This window comes from Chelonoidis abingdonii, chromosome 16, assembly GCF_003597395.2.
Source record: "Chelonoidis abingdonii isolate Lonesome George chromosome 16, CheloAbing_2.0, whole genome shotgun sequence".
Classification (NCBI taxonomy): Eukaryota; Metazoa; Chordata; order Testudines; family Testudinidae; genus Chelonoidis; species Chelonoidis abingdonii.
Genome location: NC_133784.1, coordinates 11434709 through 11453839, shown reverse-complemented (window position 1 = coordinate 11453839; position 19131 = coordinate 11434709). Strand labels below are relative to the sequence as shown.

At 45.3% G+C, this 19131-nt stretch overlaps 1 protein-coding gene across 3 annotated transcripts in view; it reads right to left on the bottom strand.

The window, feature by feature from the left end:
• Positions 1–19131, bottom strand: part of MARCHF8 (membrane associated ring-CH-type finger 8) — a 156286-nt gene that overhangs the window by 14558 nt on the left and 122597 nt on the right. The gene's annotated exons all lie outside the window — the stretch shown is intronic.

Below are 19131 nucleotides of genomic sequence, written 5' to 3'. Positions count from 1 at the left end.
TTAGGTTGAATCTCAGGAAAAGCAACAGACTAGACTGTGGAATAATCAGCATGGGGAAGTGGTAGACGCTCCAGTATCTGGCATATTTAAAACTGGAGTGGAGAAAACTCTAACAGAAATACAGTGTGGAGTATTCTTGCCCTGGCAGGGAATAGGACCCCATGACCTAACATTCATGTATTGGTGAATGTGAAATGTTTCCACCATTCTGAAATTTCAGATGAAGGAATCGGGTATGTGTAAACTCTATGTACATGGGTAGCCTGTAGGCAGACTCCCCCACATTCCATGGCTGAAGAATTTGCTGTGTATTTTGACCCTTGCTGCAGAGTTGTGCTCTAGAATCCCAACTTTTATTTAAAAGTAAAATTATGTCTTTAGCCATTTTGGTTGCAAAGCAAAGCTTGAAAACCTGAACAGTGCACTGTCATCTGCTTGAGTCTGCAGGCAGCCTGAAAAACAAAAAAGAGTTTTGAAAGGAGCTAAATGCCCCATTCATCTCAGCGGGGTGCTAACTCTGAAACCAAAAGATGACAATTTAAAATGACAGAACTAATGTTTTCATTGTTGAACCTTTAGCAGAAACATCCAGCTAATATGCTTGACCACAACCTCAGACTGCCTCACATTTCTACATTTCTACAACTACAGATACCTCAACTGCCAAAACTCAAGCGTCCCAAAGGAAACTTTTGCAATGCAGTTCTGCAGGGTCAGTACAAAAATGTTTGTCATATAAAAACTAAATATATGAGACAGAGTTAAATACACAGTTTACTATCAAAATATATAGCACAGGGGCTACTGTATCGAGTGTAATATTCAATCCCATATTTAATTTATTAAAAGCCTCTGTGGTACATTTAAAATGAAGTTGCCACAAGCTTTAGGAATTTTACTGCAGAATTTAGGTTCAGCTTGCCACAGAGTATGCATGACTTTACTTATAGATAGATGGGTATCCTACCAGAGAGAGGGTCACCTATAACATAATAGTCACAGAAAACATCAGGCCAAAATCTGTTTGAATTACATTAAGGGTGTGACAAACCAACAAACTGCACATCAACAGTTGGTTATATTAGCTTTGCCCTGAGGACCATAGCTCATATATTTTATACTATGTGAATCAACACCCTGGTAATAGAGTGAGTCCTGACCTACATGTGTTGAGGTGAGTTCAAGACAGTGCCAGACGTTTCTTGGAAATTCTTTAGTTTTGTCTCTTTGTTTTACTGCCTCAGCATCAACTTCAAAACAGATTTTTCTCAGACGTTAAATGTTCTTGTCTCCCAACATGATTCTTTTGTGATCATTGTGGTTGTTTTTCAAAAATACCACCACCACCACATCAGTGTGGAAGCTGACATTTGGATCTGCAGTAATTATGCAAATGTGAATTAATGAGAGTTTTTAAAATGCTGTAGGACATATTTAGCAAGCTTTTAAAAACAAAATATTGACCCTATGGATCAACACACTACACTCTGCCTTGGAAACACAAATGCAGATGTTGCTGAAAGCACAGGAGTTTACTCAAGAGATAAATACATCTCAGGCTCTTGAAAGAAAAAGATATAAGAAGTATTTGGCAATATGGACTCTGGATACAGGACCGAATCCAAGCTCTGCTTCCCATGGAAGGAAGGACCATGCAAACATCCTTGTAGAGAAGTGAGACTCACTGGCACAGTGCCTCCTGCTGGTCATCCTGGGAATTAGCTCTTGTCCAGTTCAGAGTGCCCTCTGCTGGCTGGTGGCTCACCTGCCTCAGCCCCCATGACCCTCCCGGACCACAGTGCCCCTTACCCTCAGGTTCTGCCCACCACAGTACCCCAGACGCTGGGTCTCCCCTCCCAGGGGAACCCTCAACCCTCTATCCCCCACCCTGGCTCAGTGGCTACTACCAGCCATCATCTAGCCCCTGTTCACTGGGGCAGACTGCAGTGTAATGGCTACTCATCATTGGCAAGGGGGGCCTGGACCTACTGCCTTCCCTTGCAGCCCAGTACCTCTCTAGGCCTTCCTGTCAGGCCACAGCCTGGGAGGTTGCCAGGCCTGAGGTCCCCCAGCTCAGCCTGCCCCTTCCCCAGCACTGTTCTGCCCACAGTATCCTTTGTTCTGTCAGGCAGCAAGGTCCATCTCTCTCCAAAGCTGCCTAGAGAGAGACTCCTCCAACTTCTGGCCCACAACCCTCTTGTCAGGGACAGCTGGGCCCTAATTGAGCTGGACACAGCTGTGGCTGCTGCTCCAGTCAGCCTAGCTTGGCTGTTTTAACCCCTTTTCTTCAGCCCTCCCCAGGGCAGCCCTCAACCCAGAGCTGTTTTAACCCCTTCAGGGCTGGAGCGGGGTGACCACCCTGCTACAGTCCTACAATGTCCATGTGGGCTCAGGACTGGCCTGGCCCACACCTAGGGTATCTGGGCATGGTGCAGAAGGGATGAAGAGGCTCTACACTTACTCCATGGGCTGTTTGGGGATGGGGAGACCATTCAACCCTCAGATGGCTCTCCATGGGGCCCACAGAGGTTATTCTCATGGGGGAACAGGGAGAGGGTGCAGAAAAGGGATAGTATGCCCCCGCCCCAAAATAAAAAAACAAAACTAAACAGAAACAAAATGGCAAGACTTTACAACAGTGATCACTTTAGTCCCTATGGCAATTTTTGTCTGAATAGGGGACCTCCCGCCCCTACGTTGTAGAACAGTACTGGTGTGCACTGTTTGTTGCTGCTCCCTTCCCCAGAGGAGGCTGCATCTTAGTAGTGCTGGATGCATACAAAGCCCAATTCTGCAAACCCTTAATGGCAGAACTCCCAGTGAAGGCAAGATCAGGCCCAAAGTTTGTGCAATGCTTTGGCTCTAGTGGAATGTAAAATATTATTGATGAGTTATAAACCCCTCAAAAGAGAGACGGATAGTAGAAACGCTGGTCTTATTTCAGGTTCAACCGCATGAGTCGAAAACCTAAAATTACCCAAGTGAGGCTCTAAGAGGCTGTGAAAGCCAAGAATGGACAGAGACAGTTACATTAAAATTCTCTCTTTGCATCAACTCAGCTAAACTAAAAATGAATACTTCCATCAAAACTTCCTGATTGCCCCCCCCCCCCCCCTTTGCAGGACAGAAAATGCTGGAAAGGCATCGTGCTACACAGAGTGTAAATGTAATCCTGAGACTGTGATCCTGCACAAAAGTACCACATGACCAAAAAATTAAAGGCTCTATTGTAATGGACATGTACGTACAACCTTAACTGTGGCATTTACTAATTTCTGAGCGCTTCTCTTTGCAAGCTTAATGTCTGAAGCTCTGTTTCATTTCTTAAATCTTCCCAAATGACATTCCATCTGCATGTGAGAAATTGTATTCATTTTCCTTATGCAAAAATCCACAACTGCAACAGAACATGGAGAAACTATCCACTGATTAACTTTCAACTTCCATACACATGCGTACATTGGACCAAAAGAATCCTGGGATATTGTACATTCAAAAAAGAAATCTATTGTGGTACAACAAAAAAGAGAGGATACGCACAAAGTACATTTTTTCTACTCTTAAAACTCAGTCAAATCTAAGCAGATTGTCACTGATATAAGTACCTGTTTTTCAGGAAACGTCCCTGTCAAATTTCAATCTCTAAAGTGCAAGATCTGTTCAAGAAAGCTTGAAAAAAATTGTAATGGAAAAGGTGTATTTCCCCCTCCATTCTCTTCCTATGGAAAAACAGCAGGACTGTTTTTGCTCAAACTCCCCACCAAACACAAACCAAACCAAAAATAAATTTAACCTCAGAAAGTGACCAGACCTAGAAATTTTCAGTAATTTGAAAGATAAAAGTTTGAGGACATTATAAACGACTGAAAGAGACCCCCTTTGGAATATAAACACTTAGAAAACCTTAACAACAGTGTAGCTGCTGCTACTTACTCCATCTTTTATGCACGTTATAGTATGTCTCTAAGTATTATTAGTTAAAATACGTACAATAGCTGGTAGTGTTTTTCAAAGCATTCTTGACTGTATTAGGTTTTTTGTTATGCTGACGTCACAGCGCATATCCTAGATACAAAAGACCTCATCACTAACTCCGGTTTTATATAATTTTACTGCATTGACTTCAGTGCACTTGCTCCTGATGAACACCAGTTTCTGTGAGAGGAGAATCAGATCCAGAGCACCTAGAATGAATACTGGGAATTAAATTAGCAAACTGCTCCATATTGCCATAGCGGTGTCCCACAATAACTTAGAAGAAAGGTCAGCACCGGGCAAATAGTGTATATCAACATTCCAGTCTGATGCAATTCAGCAGGGTCAGCGTGTAATCTCCAGTGTTGTTACTCAGGTAATCACAGTGAGTTTGAACGTGACAATCCGCTGAAGCCCAGATAGTTCTGGGATCACCATTAGAAAGAAGCCTGCGATAGCCTCTAATTCTAATTCCCTTTTCTCCTCTGAACAATCCTGTTAGCAAAAGACCTCAGCAACTTTTTTACAGTGATGTCTGCCCACAACTAAGTGCTGCACATCTGACCAGTCAAATCCCCGCCCCCTCAAACCAAAACAAAGCAATTTTCTTTGTAGTGCATGATGTAGATCTGGCTATGGTGAAGCAATATTCCTAATTATCTACTCCTCTGAGTAGGTGACTGCTTACAGTACTGTCGTCCCACTTCAGGCTGTGCATTGGTAATAGTAATTATCCCTAGCGTTAAAGAACAGCTCTTGTCATATTCAAACAAAATGCTCAAGTTACTCATTGAAGACACAGTTAAAAACAAACCCAGCCCCAGGGTAATTCATCCATTGATTAAAAATGTGGTATGAAGAAGGTGAAGCTTTTTCCCACCCCTGCCAATGCTGCCGTATGTAGTTGCAACAGCAGGCAAAAATCTTAGTACTTTGTATTATTTATGTTACGGTGACACTTGAAGCCTGAAAGGAGACTAGGGTCCTAATGTGCTAGATAGATTCTGTATACATCTGTGGTGAGACACCTTCCCTGCTCTAATCTAAATAGGAAAAATAGAGACAAAGCGTTAGGGAAAGGAAGCGTCATTACACCCCTGCTTTAGAAATGAAGAACTGAGGCAAGCAGAGATTAAGCAACACAGAAAGTTACAAAGGAAGTCTATAGCGGGGCCAAGAATTGAACCCAGCTCCCCTGAATTCCAGGTCAGTGATTATTCACAAAACCAGCTTTCCTCTCTGATTTTGTGTTGTGATCCAGCCACCCTGTGCTGCATTGCCGACATAAAATAGATAAATAAATAAAATGAAATCCCCCAGCTAGTCTACCCAGCTCTCAGAATCACTCCAGTATTAGGGGGACTCCCCTCTTCCCCCATGGCACAGAACTGTTAGAGAAGCTCCTGCACACTTCCCCTCACAGCTAAGTGGGCATGGCTGGGCTCTCTGACATCTCGCTAATCCCAGCTGCTGTATAAATCTTTTGGGGATGCAGGTGGAATTTAGAGCAGCCTGCATCTGCCCACATCTGGCTCATGATTGGGGAAGCACAAAGGATGCCACCTTCGCATCCCTTTCCTCAGCTGAGCCGAGTGCTCCCTGTGATGCTTTCCAGGGGCACCCATGGTTGTGAGGCACCTTGCTACCATGGCATGAGGAAGCCTTGTCTGTGCCTGCTGCGTGTCAGCTCCCTGACTCCTACAGTCACAGGCAACACCAGCACTCCCCTCTCAGCCTGTGCAGGCTCCACTGTCCCTCTGCAGGTTAGCGATTGCATGCTGGAATCAGGAGGCAAGAGTCAGAGTCAGCCTGGGGTCAGAGACTGGATATCAGAAAGCGAGGTGAGGTCTGGAGTTGCAGCAAGTCAGAAGTTTGTGTAGTTGCCCAGACAACTTGTTAGGTCACCTTCTAGGGTTAAACAGTGAGCATGGGCCAATCGAAGGCTGCAGGGTGCTCTCACTCTGGTCCCTTTGGGCAGTACTGCCTGCAGCACCTAATGGCTCTGCATGGCCTCCTGGGAGAACATCAGCTGTCCCAGGCTCTACAGACTTGGGTACTAGTCCCACGAATGCTTACGCTGACTCTGCAATCCTTCATGGGCAAAATTCCTATTGAAGCTAACAGGACTTTTGCCTAAAGTGCTACGAGATTTGGCCCCCAGGGTAATATACCACAATGAGGAGTATGGTAGAAATAAAAAGGTTAGACAGATCATCAAAGAAATATTTAGATTCATTATCACCAGGTTTCAAACTTCATAACAATCAACATATTTCTAAATACCAATGAGCAATTTTAACTCTCTGTTCTAAGAATTACCATGAAACATGCAGTAACTCATGAGTAAGGAAGGTAGAGGAGGTTCGTGTTAAACCCCAGGGATACATTCATAAGTTATTTGGAGTTACTGCAGAATAACCATAATTGCTTGGCTCAGTCCAGTGCTGTCAACACCTCGCCTTCATGAGCATGAAATGCATTCGCAGCTTATTTGAATACAGCAAAACACACAAACAAATTGGCTGGAAACTCTAGTTATGGTTCAATCTCCAGACACTGGTCTCTGTCTTTTCATGGTGTATCTATACAGTGTCTAACTTGATGGGGTTCCAATCCTTAGTTGGTATCCCTTGGTGCTACTGCAATTAATAAAGAATAAGGAGAACTCGTGATGCACAGTGTTATATGTCCAAAGACTCTCTCTCTCTCATTGCTTGGAGTAGCCAACATAAATACAGGTGGTCTCCAAGTAGACTGGGGCATAGGAGTGGAAGTTGAGAGGTTGTTTTCAAGGGCTCAGATACCATAGTGCTAGATAGTACAATAGCAGGATTGAGCATTAAACACAGTCCTGTAAACCCTTACTATCAGGCATAGGTCCTTTTAACTATGGTAAGAAGCACTCCATCCAGCTTGTACTGATGGAAGAGTCTGTACTTGGAATAAATGCCTTGCAGAGATGGAGAATGGTCAAGAACTAAAACAGGGGACCATAGCAGAATAGCTGGAATAACTCAGTCCAACTGCCACAGAAAAATTAATGTCTGCTAAGTGTGCTTTGAAGTCATTGCAGTAGTAGTATCTTAGGACTGGACTACACTTAAAATTCACGTCAACACAATTATGTTGCTCAGGGGTATAAAAAACCATCCCTGCGTGACATAGCTTTGCCAGCCTAACTGCTGGTGCAGATGCAGCTAGGTACAGGATCAGCTTTAGGACATGCGGGACCTGATTTGAAAGAGCTGCCGCTGAAATGCCACCAAAGACAGCGGCAACGATTGAGCTGCCGCCGAGGATAGCGGCGGCAGTTCGGCGGCAGCACAGTCGCTTTCTGCTGTTTCTGGCGGCACTTCGGTGGAGGGTGTGGGGCCCCTCTTTGGCGCGGGATCCAATTCCTGGGAACCGGGGGAATCGCCCTAAAGCCGGCCTTGGCTAGGTAGGTGGAAGTATGCTTCCGTGAGTGCACTGAGATGATGTTCCTGCACTGACAGAAAGACCTTTTCCGTCAGTATAGGCTGCATCTACACTACTGGCATAGCTATGTATTGTACGTATGTACCGGTACCGTAATTATGCCAGTATAGTTCCTGTAGTGTAGCCATGGCCTTAGACTATCATTCCTGTCTTTTCAGGGAAGCAGGGCAGGGAATTCGACATCTAATGAAGAAGGAAACACTACATTAAAATAGGGAAAATATACCTGAAACCTTCAGGGAAGTCAGCTTTGCACTGTACTCCCAGCAGTGGTTCTGAAGTAACAGACTTTTCTGGAGTAGGTCACTGGGACACTATTTTCCACATTTGCTCCTTTCCATACCATACAATCTATACATCAAAGGCTCAGCGCTCTCCTTGAAACTGGAATCAGGCCTACTGAAGGATTCTGGAGGGAGCTTATTTGTGGTGATATCCACTTATAAAGCACTAGAAAGTGGGCCATTTATCTTTCTAAAAATCTCCCAGCATGTAAGTCACCATCTTCCCAGAGTATAAGTAACTCCCATTGAAGTCCATGAGAACTACTCATACTCTACAGGGAAAGAATTGGACCCTCTGTCTTTAAAATGGCCTCAAAATACACTTCTTGGACGGAGGGAGTATGAAAGGAGAGAGAACTCTACTCTTCCCCTGCCGCTTCCCCCACATTTCCCTTTTGAAGATGTTCTTCTTAGTTGCATAAACAATGAAGTTACATGGGGAATCCAGTGCCTGAATACAGAGCACCAGAGACTGGGGGATTATTTGACACATGTAAGCATATTATCACATTGCGCCTGAGCACCAGCTTACATGCCTTGGGGGCAGGAAAAAAAGAATATACAAACATATTTTAATCTTCACATTATATATTTCTTCCCGCCTGCTTTAGCATTTACTGCCCAACTAGCTCTGAAAAAAACAGGTTTGTTTAAAAAGGCAACCACAGATATACACCCATCTTTTTCCTGGGCTCAGGTACTTGAAAAGAATACCTTTGAGTAGAATACCTTGTTTTCAGTAAGACTTGGTCATCTGATGGGATACAAGAGAAGCTCAGTGACTGAAAAATCTGGATTGCATTTCTATAGACTAGTATTCATTGAATCCACCAAAGCTTTAGGCAACAGCCCATGTGTGTGTTCATATGCTTTTCTAAATCTGTTCCAAGCTGATGAACAGCCTAAATGGATTTTAAATTTCACAGCGTGCTTAGGCTACCACTTTGCATCTGCACTGGCTGCCATTCAGCCTAAGAATAATTTAATACTTTATAGTGTGCTTTCGCTCAAAAGTGAACGCTGTACAGACTTTCAGAAAAGACAAAGTATTTACATTTTTTAAAGAGTGAACTTTTGATTTCTTTGCTTCCATCCCAATATTACCATTTTCAAAGATTACCCCGGAAAGGACTATGAAAGGAGAGCATCTCCACTGCCTTCAAATTATCCTTCCAGACAAAAGACACAGCACATAGATGACCTGGAGATATTTCCATATATTACATCAGCCATTTCAGGCTCCATCAGACACTTCAAAGCGAAACACTACAGTTAATTTGAGGGTAACTGTTTACAGACTAACTTCATTAGTGACCTAATTTAATCGCCTCATTAGTAGAATTCCTTTGTCTGAAGTCAAGAACCCTGAATCACAAGTACAGTAAAAACCTTCCTTGAACTACAGTGCAACATAGACTTTATTTCAGGGTACTAGATATCTGTGTTTATAAGAAGAGGCTTCCATGAAGTTTAATTACCTTCCTATCTGGCTTGTCTGAAAGTAGTTATTCATCAAAAGTGGTTTCTGGACAAAGACCTACAACGTTCATTTAATGTAAGATAATGGAATGATCAGAATCTGCCCCACTTATTCTGTGTAATTCATGAATAACTCTACTCCAATTAGTGGAGTTACCTCAGACAAACAGCTTTGAGATTGGAATCTGGCCCTCTCTATAATGATTCGTGTTACATCTCATCTTTTACGTGGCCTAAATAGCTTAATGTGCTCAGAAATGCTGCTAATATTTAATTCAAAACTTAAAAGGAAAGACTCAAGCTGAAATTCACCTTAAGGGATCAGAGTGGATTTTAACAGAATGCTCTAAATCAGTGATCTCCAACCTTTTTATGCACAAGGTCACTTTTTTAATTTAAGTGCAACCCAGGATCTACCCCAACCATTCCCCGAGGCCCTGCCCACTTCATCTCCCCCTCCCTCTGTCGCTTGCTCTCCTCCACCCTCACTCACTTTCACTGGGCTGGGGCAGCAGGTTGGGGTGCAGGAGGTGATATGGGGTGTTGGCTCTGGGAGGGGGCTCAGGGCTGCGCCAGGGATTTGGGGTGCAGGAAGGGGTTTGGGGTACAGGAGGGGATATGGAGTGCTGGCTCCAAGAGGGGGCTCAGGGCTGGGGTGCAGGCTCCCGTCGAGCGGCACTTACCTCAGGAGATTCCTGGTAAGTGGTGCAGTGGGGCTAAGCAGGCTCCCTGATTGCCCCAGCCCCCCGCCGCTCCTGGAAGCAGCGGACACATCTCTGTGGCTCCTGTGGGGGGACACGTGGCTCCACATGCTACCCCTCCCTGCAGGCACCGCCACCGCAGCTCCCATTGGCTGCAGTTCCCCATTCCCAGCCAATGGGAGCTGCGGGGGTGCTGCCTGCAGGCAGGCGCAGCGCATGGAGATGCCTCCCCTCCCCTAGACCCCTTCTCCTCCCAGGACATGGTGGCTGCTTTCAGGAGCGGCGCAGAGTCAGGGCAGACAGGGAGCCTGTCTTAGCCCCACTGCACCACCAGACTTCTAGCGGCTGGAGATCGCAATCTACTGGTTGATGATCACTGCTCTAAATACCCTACAGAGAAAGCAGAGAGGGGCCTGGACAAAAGCCACGCCAACTGGTGTGCAAATGACTACACAAACCTCAGTATTTCCACATGAGGCTCCTCCCACACCTCATCCCTTGCTCTCCTTCAGCTGCTCCTGGCAGGGTTCCCTAGCCCAGTGCTCAGCACCCTCTCCTGGCTAGACGCTGGCCTCCGGAAAACTACCCAAACTTTTCCCTCCATCTCATCATAGGAGAGCTGGGGATGGGAGAAGGACACACAATAATCAGGCAGCAAGTTTATTATATTGCATCATCTCTGAAATGGTGAATGGTTTTGAATCAAGACTTGAGGATAATGCCGAGCATAAGTAGCAGGCAGCTAGATCTGGGCCGCAAGAGAACAGTTAGAATTGTGAGGCACTGCAGGAGATGTGTGCAGTGTTTCTGTTCACATGCATTTCAACATTTGTGTTGACTCAGTGCTTAATTGATCAGATGCAATGCTTGCTATTTCAGTTACACGGCTGCTCTTATACAGTACAGTGTCTGCAAACTCAGAGGGCTACAAGGGGTCAAAGGCAGCATAGCATTTCATGATTTGAATAAATGATTTAAATCTGCAGCATTAGTTGGGTTACTATAAAATTTGAAAGCTGTATTTTAAAGAATCAAACACCTGAACAGAGTTTTCATACAGGTTAAGCATTCTCTAAGAGTTCAGAGAATAACATTTTTTCCAGATTGACATGGAAATTGCTTATGTCACCCCCTTCAACATAACACACACAACAATTTTTTCACCATTTAGGACAAGACTGTGGTTTGACTCCATTCTCCGCTTTGGGGTTGGAGCAGGGCTGTCTCTAGACATTTTGGTGCCCTATGCAGCCCCCCTGGGGGGGGCGGGGGGACTTGGCCCCAGGCCTCAGCAGTGGGGCAAGAGCAGGCTTGGGGGGCAGGGGGAACCGCCCCCCAGCACAAGCCAGTGGCTCCTTGCCTTGGGACTTGGGGGGTAGAAGGAACCACCCCCCAGCAGTCACCGCCGGCGTGGCTGGGAGCCAGTGGAGTGGGTTGGGGCCAGGTCGCTCCACTTCCTGCGGCGCAGTAAATGCAGGGTGCACCCAACCCCTGCTGCAGCCCTCAGGGGAAGGGGTGGAGTGGGGGTGGGGCTGGGGCAGAGCAGAGATGGGAAGAGGTGGTGCGGGGGCAGAGCAGGGGTGGGGGCTTTGGGGAATGGGTGGAGTGGCGGTGGGGCAGGGGCGGGGCAGCTTTCCTGGGTGGTTCAGCAGGCCAGGGGATCGGGCTGGCCGCTGGAACACCACACAGCTGCATAGAGCACCAGGAAATTTGGGGCAATTTGGTGCCCCAAATTTCCTGGTGCCCTATGCAGCTGCGTACTTTGCGTATAGGTAAGGACGACCCTGGGTTGGAGGTCTGAGGAGAGGACATATCCAAGAAGCCATGCCCAGCGGGACTGTGCTGGAGGTAGGAACAGTGCTTCTGGAGGCTCCAGGATAGTGGAGGCCTGAGAGGCCACTGCTATTTTCTTTCATAAGGGGTTGCCCCAAGTGCTCCGACTCGCGCCATCCAAATGCCATTGCCAATACCAGAACAAATGCACAGATCATCTATGCATGATGCAAGACACGCAAAGATCGATTACTCTAGGTTTAACGCAAAGATGATGTCCAGCTAAGGACACTTATATGCTCTGTGTATGACCTTGTACTGGTGTCAGTATGGGTGGCTAGTGTGGAGGGATGGTAGAGCCATGTCTCTTCTCTCAGCTGCCTCCATTGCCTTTGTAGAGTATAATTCCTCTCTCCGTGTCAGACTACACTAGCCCTAGCATACCAGAAATGCGAGGACTAAGATCATATTGTTTTCCTACAAAGGGATGCCTAGACACCATCAAGCCCTTTGTGTAAAGATGCGGATGGCTTTACCTATTTTAATAACACCAAAAGTAAGCTATGGTTACACACTCATTAATGGGCTGATCCTGCCTGGATGATGGCAGTGTGCCATTGAATCCAATGGCAGCAAGACAAGGCCTTTACTGCACACTATTATGGAGCTGTTTCAATATACCTTGATAGATCCAAAGGCCGGAAGGGACCGCTATGATCTTCTAGTCTGGTCTCCTGTGTAACACAGGCCACAGGATTTCCCTGAATTAATTCTTGTTTGAATTTGAGCATATATTTTAAAAAAGCTTCCAATCTTAAAATTGCCAGTTAAAGCGTAAACATGGCAGCATGAGTGGAAGGACAGGCTAGCCACCCTAAGTACCTACACATCTGAGACCCTAACCTAGCCCTTCCTGCAGTTTGTGTCACAGTGGTTACACTATATTTTTAGAACATTTGCTCTAATAGAGCTAGATGGGTATGCATTCTCGAGCTGGGAATCCCAGTCCCAGCTCAAAGCACAGGCATGTCCTTAGGTGCTGGCAGATGTTTGTGCACCTCTGTACTGATTCAGCTTCCACTGAATTCCATGGCAAAACCCATTTCTGTATTCTGCAACAGGAGCAGTTTGGAGACTTAAGTCTCAAGCACTTGTATAGTATGCATCAATTGCTCTGAATTCAGCAATATATAAAGACCTCCAAAATCAGGCTCTTGCTCACAAACACATGTAGGAAGATCTTTCCCCAGCATGAAGCCTTTCATGCTGCTTTACCACTATTATTATATTATTTTAACTCTTAACACAGGGCTTAAATTGTGCAAAAGGTGTAATGTAGGTCTTCTGCAATGGACTGAAATCTATCTGTGAGTGGCAATCTAGCAAGCATCAAATTGCTTCTGCAAATGTATTTTATGGAGCAAAGTAAGTTCACGTGCCTGTGGTTTTAAATCTTTATTACTGATGTAAGCAGAGTCTGAATGAGCTCTCCCCTGACATCTAGTGATGAGTTGTGGAAGAGGACTTCAGGAGCTGATCTCGTTTGCATGGACACATGCATTGCCTAAGTGCTCAGCATAATGGGATTGCTTGCCCAAATGATCACTTTTGGCTGGTCTTGGATCCCCAGTCCCCTTGTTATTGGGTCAGGAGTAATAATGGGTTGTTAATATCACAGCTAATTTAGATTCAATTAAGAGTATTGTTACACACCATAGAGCTGAAATCACTGATACTTAGGTCTGAGTATTAGACTTGCTTTGGAACAGTGTCTCTAATATAAGAGACTGCCTAGTATGCACCAGCAGTAAGGCTCCCCCCACTAACAGCTGAAATCACTGAGAGATGAAATGATCGAGAGCTGTGTTAAATGGTGGGGCCTGAAGACACCTCAACGATCGGCTGCCAGTGCGGCCACTGGAGAAATACAGCAATCAGCCGGCCAGGCAGCCGGTGGAGAGGACTGGAGAGTAGTCTTGCAGAGAGGTGCGGCAATTGACCAGCAAGGCAGCTAGCGGAGAGGGCCAGAGCAGAGCCCCGCAGAGAGGTGCAGCGACTGGCCAGAGAGGAGTGGCGATCGGCCAGCAGGGTGACTGGCAAGGAAAAGTGGCAAGCAAGTGCCCTGGCAGTGAAGCGAGTAAGGTATCTTCTTCCCATCCCCAACAAGGGTGGGAGGTGAACTCTGCAGATGCACCTCTGAACTCTGGGTCTGCACTGACCAAGGACAGCAACTGTGAGTGGGGTGCAGAGAAGGGACGGGCATGTTAAATGGACTTTTGGTTGCTGGACTTAAGAACCTAAGAGAAAAGGACACTGCCCAACTTACTTGGGGGTGGGTCTTTTGCTCATGGTTTATATTTATGAACCCTGTTTCCGCAAGTTAATGATGGGTTACTTCCCTTCTTTTATTAAAAGTTTTTGCTATACTCAGACTCTGTCCTTGCAACAGGGGAAGTATTGACTCTTAGAGGTGCCCAGGTGGTGGTGTGCAATTGTCCCAGGTCACTGGATGGGGGCTCGAGCTGATTTTGTGTTGTACTGTTAAAAAAGAACTCCTACATATTGAATCCAGCCCTGGCTGCTGCCAGCTCTGATTGGCAGAAGGGTTGCACTGAAATATGGATGAATTTGGCTACGGTGTAAAAGCAACTGTATTACTGCTGTATACTTCTTTGTTAAGTAATATACTAGCATTTTATCAGGAACATATACAAGAGTTAGGAGTTGGGCAAAAGATTACTCTAGCAGTGGTTCTCAAACTTTTGTAGTGGTGACCTCTTTCACATAGCAAGCCTCTGAGTGTGACCCCCCCCAATATAATTAATAATTTTTTTTATATATTTAACACCATTATAAATGTTGGAGACAAAGCAGGGTTTGGGGTGGAGGCTGACAGCTCACAAATCCCCATGTAATAACCTCATGACCCCCTGAGGGATCCCGACCCTGACCCAGTTTGAGAACCCTTGTGCTAAACGATGAACTAGCACTCGGCTGAGCCCTCAAGGGTTAACACATTGTTGTTAATGTAGCCTCACACTCTACAAGGAATGGAATAGAGGGGAGATAGCACAGCAGACAGAGACAGACACACACCTTGTGTGTGGGAGAGAGAGAGAAATGCACACTGCCCCTTTAAATAAGCTGACCCACTCTTAAGTGCATTATCTTTTTAAGTGGATCAGGAAGTTGAGAGAGCTGCTGCCCCAGGCTCTCTCTGTCTCTCTCCCTCCGTGTCCCCACCCTGCTCTATATGGAGAAGAAGGGGTAAGCGGGTGTAGAAGCAGGGGGGAGGGAGACACCCTGATATTAGAGCCCCCACCCCCCACAGCAAGCAGGAGGCTCAGGAAGCAGCCCCCAGGCAGAGGGCAGGAGCAGCACATGGCAGTGTGGGGAGAGATAACTGCAATTGCTAGCCTGCTGGCAGCTGCTGCACAGGGAACTTAGGGGAGCGGGGAGTTGATGGGGGAGCTTATGGGGGGCTGCCGGTCCACCCTGGCTCCAAGCCCCCACCAGCTAGCTGCAACAGGCTGCTTTTCCTGCAAGCAGTGGACAAAGCAGGCAGTTAGAAGGGAGCACTGTACTATTTTAAACAAGCATGTTCTCGAATTGATCAGCAACAGAACAACGAAACAATGTTAACTGGGACGACTTTAAGTGAGGACTCACTGTATATATGCGCTTATAACAGAGCATTAACTATTGTAACCACCAGACAGCGGAAGCTCTCTGAACCTGTAACTCATGGTATTTAGGGCTTGGCTACTGAAGAAACAGTGCACCATTTACAATGTGGATGACATTGCTAAACTACTTAACCAAATACAAGCCAAAATTAATCAGCTAATTGCAGAGAACAATATAAAGGCAAGGAAAAAGCAAATTGGTAAAGAAATGTTGAATGTTGTGGCATATAAACAAGGCTGGGGTTTTCTAGGCAAAACAACTGTATTTTAGTAGGCCCAAAATGATTGGTGGGCGTGCAGGAAAACAGAACCCAGCTGTAGAGCCAGCAGGACACTGTGATAACCATACTGAGTTGCAATGGGGAGTTCGGGTCTCCCTATGAAATTTGCAAATATTAAGAAATTAAAATTTAAAATTAACTCAATAATTGGTGGATTAGATCAAGCCATTTAAAAAAAGGGGAAGTGATCAAGGTTGTTAAAACAGCACATCTATCTGGATCATACGAGTGGAAAAAAATATTTGCAATTTGCAAGGTTAGAAGGTCCTGGACCCTGGGAACCACATGAAATTAATAACTTGACTGTGCCAATTATGATTGCTATTCCCAGATGGACAGGGTGTCCTAAAGAATTGGTATATGTTAACAGTATGGGACCAACAGAGAATGAGACCTATAAACAGCATTATCCACTGTGGAGACGGCAACACAAGGAGGAGATGCAATAAACACAGATTGCTGTAAATGAATCAAGCACAGATGGTTCTGTGACTGTTCGGCCCAAATGAACCTGACCACAAGCGAGGGAGGTTAGGCCTAACAAGTCATTAAAGAAAGAATGCGGGAGGTGGTATGGCACCGGTACACAGTATGTGCTCTGGGATATCACAGCTTTTCAGAGGGGACCATCACCATGCCGGGGGAGCCTGGATGAGTTTTGTCTGAACCTCACCTCTCTGACTCAGATTGGGACCCATGCCCTATGGCCAAGTGTGAAGATAAAGGAGAATGTGAGAGAGGCCGTGACAGATAACGCCGATTGGGAGTCACTGGTGACCAATCTCTTTGCACCCATAGGACCCCTGTCCATTAACACCACTAATTTGGTACGAAGAGTGCAGAGATGAGGTAAAGAGGAAGTTGAATCATGGTGAGTGGACAGCGCATGCTGCACAGGGATTAGTTCCTGCAATGTGTGATGCAATGCACAGAAAGACAATGAGATGCGTATTGCATACAAAGGGAGAAGGTTTCTGTATAACTCTGGAGCTGTGATGTACTCTGCACATACTAAACAAAATTGTTTTGAATAATATCAAATTACCAATATTGAATCCTGACAGCAATATCTGATAAACTGGTTACTGTCCATTCAGTAAGTTGTCTGGAAAACAGCATCTACAAGAAGCAACTGGATCTACATCAACTACTGGAGTATCACAGAGCAATACAACCTAAAGTGCACCACGCCCAGCTTGTTATGCCAGGAAAGTTGTTGACATCACAACTCCAGTGCGTGGCCAATCCAATGGAAGAGAGAAACTTCCTAGATGGTGGCAACCAGCAGTCAGGGCAATCTATAACCTGGATGTAGAGTATCATGTAATAACTAATTATAAAAATATATATACGAAGGCCTCAGTTGTGATGTCACTATTACAAATTCCTGTTTTACTGCTTATGTACATAAAACTGTAGATTATATTGTAATAGTGCCTATCCCAGTTTTGAAAAATGAATTTAAAACTATTCTCTCTCAAACCAAGTCCCAAACCTAACACTCCCAGGGCCACGATATGGAACTAAGAACATTTGGAAAAAGAAAACTGTCTACAGCTCATACAAGGGAACATGCAGAGACCATTAGACATCTGGGGCACGAATGTATGGATGGGTAAAGCAAAACAGCCAAGAAACAGTTCATACGATCACTGGTTCATATTCAATCCATGCTTTATGTTTTTCCAGGATGATGGGTAAACATCCTCCCCCCAAAAAGACGAAAAGCAGGGGAATGTGGCAGAGAGAGCCTGGAGCACTAGTACAAGATCTGAGGCCAGAACCAAAGGTCATGAATTCAAGTTAGGCCAACTATCAGTGTAGATGTTTATAAGTTTATGAATTTGGTAGAGTTGTTGCTAGCATATTAGATATTAGACAGTTACGTAAACACAGTAAAATCTCAGAGTTACAGACACCAGAACTATGAACTGACCAGTCAACCACACTCTTCATTTGGAACCAGCAGAATGCAATCAGGGAGCAGCAGAGGAAAAAAGCAAATACAGTACAGTACTGTGTTAAATGTAAACTACTTAAAAAAAAATAAGGGGAAAGTTTAAAAAAAATGGACAAGGTAAGGTAACTGTTTCTGTGCTTGTTTCATTTAAATTAAGATAGTTAAAAGCAGCATTTTTCTTCTGCATAGTAGCTTCAAAGCTCTATTAGGTCAATGTTCAGCTGTAAACTTTTGAAGAACAACCAAAACGTTTTGTTCAGAGAGACGAACAATCTCCTTCCCGAGGTGTTCATAACTTCTACTGTACATTTCAAAGTTAGTACCGATACATCCCAATCTAGTGCAAGACACAATGGTTTGACAGAATGATCAATAGGGATGTTTTGAGCAAGATATCAGGAACAAAGGGAGGTAACAAACAGATGTCAAAAAATACATAAGGTGGGATATAAGCTGTATAGTCCAGTTGTTTGCCACGGCCTATAAATGTCGGGATACTTTCCGTTAAGCCTTTGTCTAGCCTACAGGGCAGTGGAAGGTCCTGCTGCTAACTGAGCTTAGTCCCTTGTAACAAGCATACATGTGTTAGCGTAACTGTAGACACTGTTCCAGGGAACAAATACCATGCTTCGCTGACAACAAACTTCCTCTGGGCGAGGAGTGGGTGGGCAGGGCCAGGGAATGAGCAGAGCCTTGACTCCAATCCCCCAGCCTCAGTTCATTGACTTGCAGAGCTGAGCCAGCATGGTGAGAGGGGACTATAACCTGCTACTGATAGCGCCTCTCAGAGTCATTGCTCCCGCCTTGGTCTGTTCCTCGAGTGATACAATTACATTTCACCCCTTATTCAGGGCAGATTGCAAAGTGACAATCTACTCCGTAGACTGTAAACTCTGTGGGGAAGGGATCATCTCTCTTGTGTCATCTGCAGAAAGCAGAGCACTCAGACATTAAACGGCCACCTATCCGCCTTCTGACTCAGCCACATCAGATATACCAAAGGTCTCCCCTGAGACTGCCCCTGAGCAGGAGAACAGGAGGAAGAAAACATTGCAGGGAACTGCCCCCCAGCTCCACTTGTGTAAAGGCCAATCACAGACATGGTCCTAGCACTGCATGAATGGCAGGACTCCTCCATCCAACCTATCACTACCACTGGTATCAGCTACTCTAGTGGGGGAAGGACTGGAGCCTGTCCATCCCAGGAGAAATTCTGTCTAAGTCAGCACAGCCCCTCTGCAATCCCCTAATGCCATCTGTGGCCTTACCCACAATGCAGCCCTTTGAGCTGAGATCCCAGATTCTGAAAAGGCTAAAGGGAAATGATTTTCAGAAGTATTTCATGCATGAGTTTCCTAAACACTATTCCATTATTAGGAACTGTGACAGGCGTAACCCTGTATTCAGCCCTTGCACGCTATTGTGGTAATCTCTGTACAAGGAACGCCATTTGGAAACTCATAATTTGCTGGTCATTAATGTTCTAGTAAAATATGTGTAGCAACATTGTATGTA